The 14,840-nt window shown below is 31.9% G+C and overlaps 1 long non-coding RNA gene across 1 annotated transcript; it reads left to right on the top strand.

The window, feature by feature from the left end:
* The first annotated feature begins 262 nt into the window (after positions 1 to 262).
* LOC139528179 (uncharacterized) lies at positions 263 to 3,233 on the top strand. The gene is made up of 2 exons (XR_011665540.1): positions 263 to 720; positions 2,255 to 3,233. It is a non-coding gene; the product is annotated as an uncharacterized lncRNA (long non-coding RNA).
* The last annotated feature ends 11,607 nt before the right edge of the window (positions 3,234 to 14,840 follow it).

The raw sequence follows: 14,840 nt of genomic DNA, 5'->3' as shown, positions 1-14,840 counted from the left end.
TTAAATTTAAGATGTAACTATTTTTAAATATTGTAAATGAATGCATTATCATTTATCTTTTATGTTACCTATATAAATTGCATTTGAGTAAATTTGAGGCAGGGAAAAAAATATATAGATATAACTCTGTCTTTTATCGTTTTCTGTTTATTGTCATGACATTGTCCGTTAACTTTATTTTTGCCAGACTCGATCATGCGTTTGACTTTCCATCTTTATTTTTTAATGTGTCTATAATTCGAGAGCCTTTTGTAAAAAAAAAACTACATACCAGAAGCCTTCGTTAAAAAATAAAGTTTGAATATTATAGCAGAAAAAGGCTTATAAATTCATTCAAATTTATATTTGAAATAGGATAAATAATCAAGAAAATGTTTATAAATACGTCAGACACTGTACTTAAAGTACATTTAAAGACCAGGTTACATATATATTACATGCATACAGCATAATAAAGCTGGTTTAATTTGAATGACTATCCATTAGGGACATTTTTCGACGATAATTAATCAAATCTGACAAGTTTAATTAAAAACGGAAAATAATTCTTCGCCCGTAAACGATTTAACGTTACCGTACCCTCTTTATTTTTGTTGCATTCATGTCGCATGTGTGTCGGCAGTGTCAGCGCTTCTAATAGCTAACTTATTTTACATAAAATCGTTGACATGGTAGAAGGAAACTATAGTACAATATAAGCTGAGCTGGAAATTGCAATTGGTGAGTAGAAATGAATATTTTAATACATGTCTATCAGAATAATCATTGATCATGGATCATCACCCATGCAAGAATTTGAAGGAAAAATGTTCACATTTGTTAAATTTGTGCATACAGGTATGAATCGACGTTCCAATACTCCACACTCTTGGATAGTAGCCTGTTCAAAGGCAAAGTAAGAATTTGGGCTTGTTAAAAAATTGTTCCTGTGATTGGACCCCTCCCCCCTTTTTCATGTTTTTTGGAAGATCAATGCATGATTTAAAAAGTTACATATAAACTAGTATGGTTTAAACCTCCTTTTAAAAATGGCGGGATCCACCCCTGTTTATTGCCTAACATGCATTGACATGTGGGGTATTCACAATGGTATGGTTGTGCGGGATGGCCTATACAACAGTTACAAGACCTAAACCCCTGATCGAGTAATCCTATATATTGTATGTTAATGTATTGATAACTGTCACGTCCTAAATTTGCATGAAATATTTGTCACTTTTTTTTATTAACCAATAACCAACCAATCTTCACATGTTACGATGTAGTCCGAGACAAGCTTGTCTGGCAAAACAGCCGTTTGGACGTCAGAGTAATCTCAGACTAGTTACGACGATGATATACCTATTTATATAGCCACTGGTGGGTGATGTACAATAATTATAATTTGTCACATATGTGTTATGAATACCTTCAACATGTTCAAGGCTTGGGTTTATATATATGCAATAACCTCAAAATTGCCCGGGGCAAAAAAAAGAGTATATTGATATTGTGCCCTGACATGCCTGATTCCAAATGATGAGACGACATTGCGTCCTTAACAACAATTTTTAACACTTTTCATCTTTTGTGATAAGAAATTTAAGATTTTACCGGGTATGATTCATTATTTTGTTATAAATGATTTGTTATGCTCTAAATTTTGTAGAACTTAATATATATGTTATAACAAGAAAAAGAAATTATGTTGAAATTTTTATTTTTATCTTTTGTATATTAATTATTATTCACTGTCATGACTGTCATGACTAAATAAAAATTAGATCCCACGCATGCGCGGCATAGTTACTGTAAATAAGTGCCGGACACGTTATCATCAGCATGTTGATGGATTATAAAGAAGAAGAAGAATCTTATAAATACTATTTGCTTTGTCACCATGTCACGTTGGTAGTAATATTCAACAAATTCTATTTTAAAATAAAAAAGTATTATAAATTGATCACAACAAGTATAGTGCTATACAATGCTATAGCCTTTATTAGACAGTAACCCTTCAATGAAGTATACACCTAAGAAAACATTGATGTAGAAAGAGAGAACATTTTGTTTTAGAAATAGAACCTCAAAAAAGGGTTTTATTCTTCTTCTCATAAGGGACTTATCAATTAAATTGTATAAGTCATAAATTCATTTCTTTACATCATTAAACTTTGTTGTCAAGCAAATTATGATTGCTAGTTTTTCTTGTAGATAAATTATACAAGTTTATATATAATAAATACTTTATTCTTAATGTATATTTTTTTTGTAGATAAGATATCACATTGGTTTGAGCATGATTCCCAGCCAGATTATGAAGCGGCATATATATATCATGTATATCAATGTATATATAGGAAATATATAGTGTCACTAAGTTACTCTCATATGGTACCTCATTTGTACCTGTAGCTATAAATTGTGAAATGGTGGATTCATTCATAATTTTGTGTTACTTATTGGTTTGGAAATAACGTTGATAGAGCTAACAGCATTATGCATTATGTCATGATGTACAGTTGATGGGATGATCTGATTGGACAAAAAGAGAATTGTGAATTGAACAAATAGCAAACTTACAATTCATAGAAAAAATGTAGGAAATACAATGTACTACATTACTTGGTGACAGAGCATACCTTTGATATATATATATATATATATTTGAAATAAGTAATATTAACAATTTGAAATAAAGAGAATTTAAAGTTTTCTAGGAATATTAGTAGTGCATCATATCTTAATTCCATGATTATCTTGGATAGTTATATCATTAAGAATAGAAAATTGGAATAATGGAAATTTCTAGTTTCAGTGAATATCAATCATTGTCAATACTAAACGTGCAGCATCATGATCATACATCATCTGATTCACCTTGGATAATTATTCATTTGAAATAAGAATTTGGATATAATAAGAGTTTCTATGCTGCCATTGCTATTGTTGGCTACATGTACCACCAGGGAGTGTTAAACCTCCTTTACTTTCCATGAGGGTCTGTCACGGTCCATCACTATTGGTTAGTGTCATATATATGCATGATGATGGAAGTTTTTACCAACCTAGACAAGCTTTAGTTTACAGCCCTGGCATGGTTGTTGGTTAGAGTCGAATGACAGCTTGCTGTATAGTTATAATAGTCTGAATGTATCTACATGTATTTTAATAATCTTCTAAATTACTGTTCATTCTGAAACTGGCATTTTATAATAGTAGTCAAACATATTAAACAATACATGTACTTCAAAGTATCATTTTATTTTGTCTCGCCTTACACAAAAGTCATGAAAGTTGGTTGTATACAAGAAATTTGTATTACAGTCTTGGGGTGATGATGTAAGCTATTTTATAGAGCTTTACATTTTAAAAGCTAAAAGAGCTGGATGTTTCTTGTCTTGTATTCAGATGCTAGTAGGTAATTAATATGTTATGATGTTTCAGTTTGCCATTATATGTACATTGCACCTGACCCCATTTTCATGGTTCAATGACTGCATGTAAAATATACTGTTACTTAATCAATGAAATGCTCTTTTATACTGTATATTTTATATATGTAATTGGATACATTTTATTGTATATGAGTATCTTGAAAGATCTACTTGTCTATCAGGTTGGGTTGACCTGACCTTGACCTTCATGGATAATTTAAGTGATTAAGGTTATTTCAGTTTGATACAATGTTAACATGGTTAGGTTTGTTTCTCAGTTTATACTTCCTAATCATGCTAATAAAATTGACACTGGAAATGGGGAATGTGCCAAAAAAGACAACAACCCAACTTCAGAGCAGACAATAGCCGAAGGTCATCAATGTTTCTCATAAGCTATAAGCTACATTGTACATGTATAGGATCACTACTTTTGGCATAATTATGGAATAAATGTAAGTTGTACATGTTTGACATTTTTGAATGGCTTATTTCATCTGACAATGACACCATTTTCATGGTTTTTATGTTTAGTCTTTTTCTCTGTTTCTATGGTTACTATAAACGTTTAACCATAAATTTGGGGTATGGAAGAACTGTGAAATTCAAAAATTCATGAAATTCATGAAATTATCTGTCCTATATCTGTCTGGCATGGTTATTTTGACTGGACTTCATTTTAATGGATTATTGATAATGTAAAGTTGATGTGATACTTATAGACTAGTAAAATCTTCTTATTTCAGAATTTCAATAAAAAGATCATGAATAAGTCCACATTTAAAAGAATGTCTGTTTCCCATCCCAGGGGGCTTATTTTTTACCTGGGTGTGGGGAGGGGAAACAAACAATTTTTATTTTGGCCTAAGGAGATATGGTGAGACGACTATCAACCATTTAAACCATGTAGACCAAGTGATTTACTTGTTAGTCACTATATAATAGGTCACTGCACACCCTTCAACAATGACCAAAAACTAAAACTTTATAATGAGCACCCTATAAAAGGTTCAGCCTGTAATGAGGCATCTGACACAGTTAATGTAAAATATTCAGACGAAAAACCCAACAGTGATGACAATTTGATTTATTATACCATACCCTCCCCCCCTCCCTTGAAGTTAAATGTCTAATCCCTTGGTGTACTAATATGAATAGTATTTTACTGGAAATGTTTCGGAAAATAGATATTGATGCTAACGTAAATATTTTATCCAATAAAAAGACAGGAAATAAGTCGGTGAACCAAAAAGTTCAAATCTAATTGAAAATTAAAGTGCCCATGAACTCACTGATCATGCACGAGTGATTCTATTCATCAAAAGTGTCCGTGTAACAATTAAGAAGAGTCTGTGTATCATCGAAAAAGAGTCTGTGTAACACCCCTTAATGTACTGTTTTTCTATAGCTCTGCAAGGGGGGGGGGTCAAAGTCGTTCAAAGGTCACTGTACGGCCTTTAACAATGAGCAAAATCCATACAGCATTCTAGTACGGCATACGTTTTACCTCAGCGAACTCTCTGTCTTGGTGATGTATCAATCATTTGCTTCAGGTCGATCCATTTCGCATCTCGTCATGAATATGCGTGATATATTTGCCACTGGACATTAAGGGAGCAATCGATTTATCAGTTTCATTTAGTGATGCATGCTAATTATATATAGTTCTCAAATGATAATTGTCTAAAACTGTTTCCATTTTTGTGTATTTTATTTTTTAGCGTAAATTTTAGAATTTCTTTCTGAATCTTTCTCTTTGCATTTATTTGTTTGTAAACATTTAATAAAGTAGTCCATGTCAGGGGTTAGATTGTATACAGCCAATCTAGGACCAGGGCAGTAGAACAGAAAACAGTCTCCATTGTATACATACATATGCATTTATGTTGAAGCGTAAAACAACGACATGTAGTTGAGCTCGTTTTGGTGAAACAATTACTGTCAAATCTTTATATATATATATATGGTAAAGTTGTCATAAAAGCAAAAACGGACGAAAAAGTTGGCAACAATTTATAATAAGACTAAAATTATTTTGGCCGTTTCGTTTCTTCTAAAGTGTTAAATTCAAGTTGACAACCATGCGACTGGCTTACTTGGAGATTCAGGTGACCTTTTTCGTTTTTTAGAAATTTCAATCAAAGTTCGTATATCCCTTCAACGATTTATTCATTTTTTTTTAACGTATAGATAGCGCGAAACTCTCACTACACCATGCATAGACTATTTTTTTTTCGACCAAATGCGGCTGCTTATTTATACAACCGAACAACCAAACGTCCGCACCCAATTTTAGCAAAGATATACTGTCGAACGGGAGATGTGAATATTTCTATACCCAATCAATCATTTGATTTCGAAAACAATTTTAAAGGTATACATTAATACAACATCAACCCAACGACACATATCAATCAAAACATTAAGAGTCAACACACAGATTTTTGTTATAGAAAGAAACCTATACAGAATAAAAAGCCTAAACCGCAACAAGACTAAATAATACGGGAGCAGTGATTTTTTTTAGACAAAAATGCAAGTGTTCCATAGAAATATTTCACGTACCATTTTTTTTTATTTCGATCGTTGAAAATTATAGCAGGTGTGATATAAATCAGTAGATTCAGGCCAAAACTATAATATGGAAATATAATATGAAAATTAAGCCTGCTTTGTACTAGACCGACACACTGAGATGGATTTTTAACGTGTAAGTTCACAAGCTAACAGTTCGAAAGAAAGAAAAAAACTCTTTGTTATACCCGTTTGGGATTCGGACTAAAGTCCTCTCGCTGTTGAGGTGAACTTATTCTCACGAGACCAACCAGGAGAGAGGTCGCATAGTCATACCATGGAAGTATTATATTGACGTCAATATAATACTTCCATGGTCATACCAAAAACTCGAGCATAATAAACAATACAGTTTAACAGAATTATCACCGTTACTAATGCGATTTTAAAGTCATGATCTAATCTAAATTAGATACCGTTATGTGATGTTGGTATCTACACGTATGAATAGAGATGGCCGACATCAGAGTAGATTGAGAAGACCATCGCTCTCTGCAAATTGAAAACTCTTCCTCAATGATGTTAGTGGTCCCACTGTAGCGAGCTGTTGCAAGGCTAAATTTCTATCCTTATTAAATCTTCTCTCATTATTCAGTGGTTACCGTATTTCAAGTTTACTTTTAATCTTATTGTCGAACGACTATTTGAAGTGCTTCCTATTATATTCAAAACTTGTGTTCTCGTTATGAACACAAATGAAATATTTGCCACTGGAGGTGACTGAGGCAAACAACAATGAATCACCATCACTAAAATATAAGTATTTGTTCTCACAAAATACTTTGTAATTAATTAGAAGAATGATGACAATTTCTCATCTATTCACGTTTTGATCGAGCCGCTTCAACCTCAAATCTTGCTGCATTGTTTTACATTTAGGCTACTAGTATTAAATACTATTGTATTCATTGAAGTTTACATGCGTAGTTTTTTTTATTCAAAAGAATAAATTAATATTTATAAATAAATTGGACTGAACAAACAACACTAATTATTTCGCATTCGCATGTAACGCAGTTTAGAAAAATAAAAGATTGGATTTTTTTTAGATTAGCATACATGCAACGCATCCCCACTTAGGAGTCCTCCAAAAAGGTAAAATTTACCTGTAAGGGAACATGTATGTCTGGTGTATGTATATCACTCGTTCCATCTACAATATACGGAAATGACACGACCGGGTATTGTAAAGCTTTGAGGGACTTTTAATGTCAAATTCATATCCCTGGGCGAAGAAATTACCAAGTTTGGAAAACACCGTGTGTACACTGACTTATAAAAGTGTTTATGTCTTTCATGCTGTCTAGTCTGAGAATAAAAGTTTGAGCAGTTTTTGAAGGTAAAAAATAAAGGTTTAATATTATTGCAAAAGTCTGTGAATAATTGAAAATAGGACGTTCCGGAAAACACAAGTCGCTATATTAAATGCTTGTAAATCTCTGTTACATGTGGTGCGCTTCTATTTAAATACCTTTCTGTTAATTAAGACAGTGTAAAAATAGTTATTGAAATCCGGCTGAAAAAAGGGAAAACGAATAGTGACTATCTAACTTATTTTTCAAATATCGAATACACAAATAAATCTCTAACCATCCACGCTTACAATTTGTTTTTACTGACAGGTGTCTGCTGGCATTCGATTGGATATCAGTTTTTGAGGCGTAACAATTCATCCCATTTATCCAATCAGCTGTCTTGTGTGCGATCTCATACGGTTCACATGGTCTAGTTTTTTATAATGATAGCGATAAAAATTATTCGTGCAGAATATACATACACTATAAAACAAAAATATCCTGTCCAAAAATGACTTACGAGACACCATATTAACCAAATAACTATTTAAAAAATTAGACAGCATACATGTAAAATATTATCATTCATAACAATTACTATTTAAAAGGGAAATATTATACTATAGTATCATGGTCCCAGCATTTTAACAAATTTATCAAAACAGGACGTTGTTGCAATGGTGTGACTAGGACTTTACGGTGCGTCTAAAAATAACCTAGGCCGCCTCGGTGCACTATAAGCTCTCGAAACTGCACTAAGACCACGATGGAACACTATAGCGAACTTTCTATACTAATGAAATGTCCATGTGTGGAAAAAAGATCTTACTATACACTGTACGGACATTTAGACTTATTCACTGGCTGTGATATACAGTAGAAGATTTAGCAAGGATAGCAAGGATACAAAAATTACGATATTAATAACGCTAAAAATTAAAAGGAAAGTGTACGCTATGTCGCCCGGAATCCGACACTGACCTAGCAAATTACGACATAATTAAACCATTAGCAACTTTGTAAAAAAATATATAGAAAAAATGTCTTTTCTTTTCCTTAAACTGGGAATATTATGATAATCAGATAAAGGTAATGTCTGTCAAAAAACGTATTTTACGAAATAATTGAAATCGGATTTAGATTAGATTTGTGATCGTTGGAATTTAAATAATCTATCTCTTTATAATTACCTTTTTTAATCAAACGGAACACATACTGTAGGAGATGTGGGATATGTTTCAATTTGACAGCAACCAAACGACAAAAAATCATAAATGAATCAAGAGCGCATGTTTAGTCTTCAACAAGAAACAGGTGTCTACACAAAAGGTCTGACAGCGTGAAAGACCAAAACCACACTATTATAAGTCATGGTATTCGAAAGCAGGAGATTAGTACTCTATCAGACAAAACTGCAATCACGTTTACCAAATACTTAACCAACGCACCACAAACTAATACCTGCACCAAGTTAACGTATAATTGTGATATGAAGAGATGGCAGATACCCACAACCAACTTGGAACCACCACCAGACAGAAGGACAAATAAGCATTTAGAGGGCTGGCAACCCATATGGAATTTACTGACCCCATATATACCGTATTAGGTCACTAGCACACTGTGTCACTAATAATATTCAGTATGGTGATGCAGCATCTTACATCCTCTAACTTGGAAACTTGATGAACATTGAACATGCATATGTGTATATCAGTGCCTTGTACTTGTATGATATGTGTCTGTATTTATTCATTAAAATATAAATCTCTAATAAGACTTTATTTACAAAATATAACACATGAGTAAAAAAAAAACACTTTCAGAAAAAAAAAGAGTAACTATAAAAAGTGCGACCCCAAAAATTAAAAAAAATATCTTTCCTTTAAAAAGTATTTCATGGTAGAATTTGACATCAAAATGGGTTAAAATAACAAATATCAACTTATTGCAATACTAACAAAACTTAACTTAATTACATTGTTTACAGAAGCTCCCATTTCACCTTAGTTAATTCTTGTGTACCTAAAAATTTGTACTAAGGCAAACTGGGATTAATTATATATATATATTTTGACAACTAAGGCGAAATGAGAATAAGCCGTTCACACAGTGTTTTCACAAACCGGTAATTTCTTCGCCCAGGGATATGAATTTGACATTAAAAGTCCCTCAATAGCTTTACAATACCCGGCCGTGTCATTGCCGTATATTGTAGATGGAACTAGTAATATATGTTCCAGACCGTATGAGTATTTGGGCCGTACGCGTACGGTCTGGACCGTATGCGTACTTTTTCAAAATACTCATACGGTCGGACCGTATGCGTACGGTCTGACTAATATTAAGAAGATGTCAAAGTTAATTAGATCCATATAACTGATCAATATAACTTAACTCTCAAATAGATATAAAAAAAAGTTTAATTTTATAATTGAAAAAAAACAACTATATATTTTAATGATTTAAAAAATTCACGCTAAGTGAATCTGTTAATCTCTTGTATTTTAAAACATGTCGATCACTCAGTAAAATAATTGAATTATGATCACTAAAATTGAAAATATCGGAAGTAAACATAATGTGGGAGGACAATTGTTTTAGAATATTTAGCAACTTTACCAAAAAATATTTTTGCTAAGGAACATACAGAACTGCAAAAATGTAAATGAAAAAATATTAGTACGTTACTTGTGGTAGCAAGTGTAACATTGGTTGAGAGTACCAAAATTAGGATTAAGATATACAATAAAACAAATATTTGATTTCAATTGTTCATTTGTTCATTTTATCCGTGTAATTGTAATAATATTAAATTAGTAAATCTGAAAATAAAGATTGTGATTAATGTTAATTTTTTGAAATTTAACCCATATGATCTAATAACATGTATGGTCAGCTCGTACTGGACCATACGCGTATACTCATACGGTCCGACCGTACGCGTATGGTCGGACCGTACGAGTATACGTATACGGTCCGGACCGTACGCGTACGGTCCAAATACTCATATGGTCTGGAACATATACACAATGAATTTCATACACCAGATATACAAATACAGGTGAATTTTACCTTTTTGGAGGACTCCGAAGAGGTGGTGCATTGCATGTGCGCTAAGTTTGAAAAAAAATCCAATCTTTTATTTGGGGTACGTCTGAATACCGCTAATGACCTCCTGAGTGCACTCAGGACATACAATGTGCACTCAGGACATACAATGTGCACTCAGGATCCTTCATATTCATCGTATTTGCAGGATGGATGCATATATTTGGTACACGCTGCTTATCTAAGAGTTAAATTTTGGTAGAATTTGAAATCGAACAAAGATAGATTTGTTAATTCTTTTGAAAAAATGACACCAATTACTGAGCCGTGAATTATCCAACCAAGCAGGAAAGTCCCTGAATCAACAAAATTGATCGGATTATCTTATTTTTGTTTATGAATTGTGTTGTTAGTACTGGTCCGGGACCACAATTATCCCCCTTCAATTTTCGTTGTCAATTTTCGTTCACAAATATAGTTCCCTTTAATTTCAGTATATTTTTTCTTAAATTTTTTTTTGCCTTTCCTTTGAATTTTTCTCAATTCAGAGTTTGAACTTTAAAAAAATGATTAAGTGTGTATTAATATGGTACATAATAGTATAGAATGTGAAAGCGATTCCTTTGATATAAAATTTGCAGCAATATTCCAGTATAAAATGTCTGTCTATCTGTAGCTACATCCAACACTTAACATGTCATGATATAATGATATTCGTCACAGATATCTCTTGAGCCGCAGAAATGACAAAGTCTGTCTTGAAAGGGGTTAGTTATTATAACTTTATGAAGTTAATCTCTTTTCATGCTTTTGGAGAGTTGTCTCATTGGCAATCAATACCACATCTCGATCTTTTTTTATTTTTTTTTAAATATATAAAGTTAGACTTCAATGCCCCCCCCCCCTTTTTCTTGAAACTCCTCGTAGATTTATAATAGATAGCTTACATATAACATATGTTTTGATAACTAATAATAAAGATCTTATTTTAGTTTAAAAACTTTACGAATGCCCAGGCAAGATTAAGCGTGTTAGATTCGAAGTGATCAGACTACCGCTAGGCCATTTCAACTCAAAATATATAAAATATCGTTGCATCGGTAAAACTTTGAATCATTTTTGACAAAACTATTAGAATTTAAGACTGCTCTGCTTTTACAATAACTGTTTACTTGTTATCATTTCAATGAATATCGAGTAATATTTGTCGATGGACGGTTGTTGAGTTAATGCACGGTATTGTGATTTTTTTCACAATTGAATTTATAGAACCTTTTGTTAAGATTCATTGTCATATGTATCAAATCAAAATAGCTTTCTATTACCAGTTCATTGGCGTTGCAACACCACTGCATGGTCATCCAATCAAAAAAGGAAAGTTATAATATTTATTTTATTAATAATATAATCTTTTATTCGTAAGCAATACAACTTACAGAAAACAATTATTACAAATATTCAATTACATCAGTGAAACATATTTACATTTAAACAATTAGTCAAATAATCATATAAGTATAGGTATACCATTATAACAGTACAGCAGAATAGGATCAAATGGATTTTTAGCATTAATGAATGAATTTAATTTCGTACCTTCTCAGTCAGAAATAAAAACTTCCCTTTAATTGGTTAGTTCCTTTACATTATGAACAGATACTGGTGAGAACCCAACCACTTTAAAAGGGGTCCCAACCGAGCATAAAAAGGGGCGAGTTCCAACTGTATATATATGCCCCCTTTCAAATGCATTGATCGTCTAAAAAGTTTAAGATTCGACGGTTTTCTCCAACAATATGGTTTGATAAATTTCTTTCGAAGTTCATTATACTTTTCACATACTAAAATAAAATGATATTCATCTTCAATTACTTGTTTATCACACCATATTACAAAATCTCGGATATCTCTCAATATTATAAAATCGACAAGTTTCTATATTCAAACAGTGAACAGACTGATTTATGCGGTATTTACAAATAAATGGTTTTATAAATATAATTTACAGCATGATCTAATACATCTATGCAACATACATTTAGGCGAGTCTTCAAAAAAATAGTTCATTTCACTATTAAGGCAGCAACCATTTGATTTTCTTGGGGGGGGGTTCCAAACATTTTTTTGGCGACAAATTTTTTTTCTTTCAATATTAGCATTACATATAGTGTCAGCTGAGGGTAAAACAAACATTTTTTTTCTCAGAGTCAAAAACAAATTTTTTTTTCTTCCAAAACTCGAAACAAACTTTTTTTTCCAAAATAAAACATAGCCCCCCCCCCTTTCCACCCCCAGAAAATCAAATGGTTGCTGCCTAAAGCTACCGTTTAATCTATCTTTGAATTCAATTAAAAACAAGTTCACATTTTTTTTTAACCCTAATGTAACCGTATGTTAAAGCGTTGTCATCCGTATCAATAAATTGTTTATCAAAATTGAAGTGCATGAGTATTATTAACGTCTGGGATGAGTGTGAGATTTCTCTGTTGATGGGAATAAACAAAATTTAGCTGAATTTGTATTATTCAAATTAATGAAAAGGCAAGCTAGTGTGTGTTTAAAATTATATTGTTGGAATGGATTTATAACATTAAAAATGTGTGTAACCGATTTTAGGTTGACTTGGACTGCGAATTTGAACATATTATATTCTTTAAGATGACATATTTTGTAAGTACGTTAACCTTTTATTCTAATTATAGTATCTTTGAAATGCATTTTATAGCTGACTAAGCGGTATGTGCTTTGCTCATTGTTGACGGCCGTACGGTGACATATAGTTGTTAATGTCTGTGTAATTTTGGTCTCTTGTGGACAGTTGTCTCAATTGCAATCATACCACATCTTCTCTTGTATATTTATATAGCTGTTACTTACAACTGTCATGTGTACATGTTCCAGGCTCGTGCCGCTGAAAGAGGTCCCTTTTCAAGTTTGAAAATAGGTGAATAGGTCGGGAAAACTATCAGAAATATATATGATAAAAAAAAACAGTAAAGTTCCCACTACTTTTTTGGTAAACTTTCTTGCTATTCCCGAATGTGTTTTTGTGATTTATGCAATTTTATTCATGGACTAGCTAGCATAAAGAATTACATGTACTTTAAACGTATAAAATAAATTTTTTCTACAATGATATATAATTAGGAATGGAAATTAAAAGCCTAATTCAAAAACATAAAAAGGATTTTTTTATTTGTATCTTTAAATATCCTCGAAAATAACTGCGTTTGAAAGCTTCTTTTAATATAATTTACACGTATATCGAAATGTGTTCATACCAATTGTCCCGCTTAATACCGAACCCGCGTAACCTTAAAAATTAAGACATTACACAATCAAAACATTACAATTTTGTTTATTACAGATATATTTTATCATATCCACGGTTGATTAATGCACAATATCCCCACCAAGAGAACCGTCTACGGTTAGAGGTGGGACGACAGCCTAGATGTCGTGTGCAAAAATAATAATCACTTGGTACGGTTTCAGCTTGCGTATTGTAATTTTAAATAGTATAGATCGATTCGTGTTTTAAAATCAAACAAACGCTACTGCTTGCACTGATGATCAAAAATTACTTTTATATATATATATAAAAAAACAATGTATTTGTTACATGTTATTGGTATTAAATTGTATATTTTGAAGATCATATTCCGTAATGTTATGCCCTGAATTCTATTCGATGTCTATAAAGCAAATAAAATCCATTTGTACTCGTAACAAGAAGGAGAAAAGATTGGGCTGCCTCTCTTCAATTTTGTCCAGTTACCAAAGTAAAATCAAAATTAAATTCTCCGACAATGCACATGTTGATATATTGTATATGTCATTCCAACACTTACACTTGTTCTTTTATTTGTGTGGCAAATTTAATGACCATTTTAATTCAAAGCTTGGATTTGCATCCTTCATTCTCCAGTACGTTTGAATTTCTACATACATCCAGTCAGTAATTAAAGTTGTGTGTTAAACAATCCATAGTAAAAAAAGATATTTAGAGGGCACATATGTATCTTTCGTCTGACAGCACGTATACACCACAGTTATCGTAAATTATATAAACATATAGAAAAAATCGGTTTTTTTTGTTTTTTTTTAAGACAAAAAAGAGAAAAGAACTGATAAGTGAGGGTAATCCATGCGCCTTGCCTCCTTCATGTTTCGATATCTTAAAAATTAATTATTCTTTTATCTATTATAACACGTGAAAACTACACCGGTGAGTTCCATACAGCTGGTCCTGAACATGCATGAAGTATTTGCCACTGGACTTTAAACAACAATCAATCACACTACAACTTATAGTATATATAGTTGTGAAATACAAAATGTATATTATAATGATACATTTAGATGAATAAATAGAATACAAATACACACTACTTTATATAACTGACACAATTTAAAGGAATACTCTCTAAACTATATAGAGAAGCGAAACGTTTCTTTTGAATACTAAACAAACTTCATAACAGTACATGTTTTTTTAATGGTT

Source organism: Mytilus edulis, chromosome 6, assembly GCF_963676685.1.
Source record: "Mytilus edulis chromosome 6, xbMytEdul2.2, whole genome shotgun sequence".
In the NCBI taxonomy this organism is placed as follows: Eukaryota; Metazoa; Mollusca; class Bivalvia; order Mytilida; family Mytilidae; genus Mytilus; species Mytilus edulis.
Note: the sequence above shows the minus strand (reverse complement) of the source record. Positions and strands in the feature narration are given on the sequence as shown.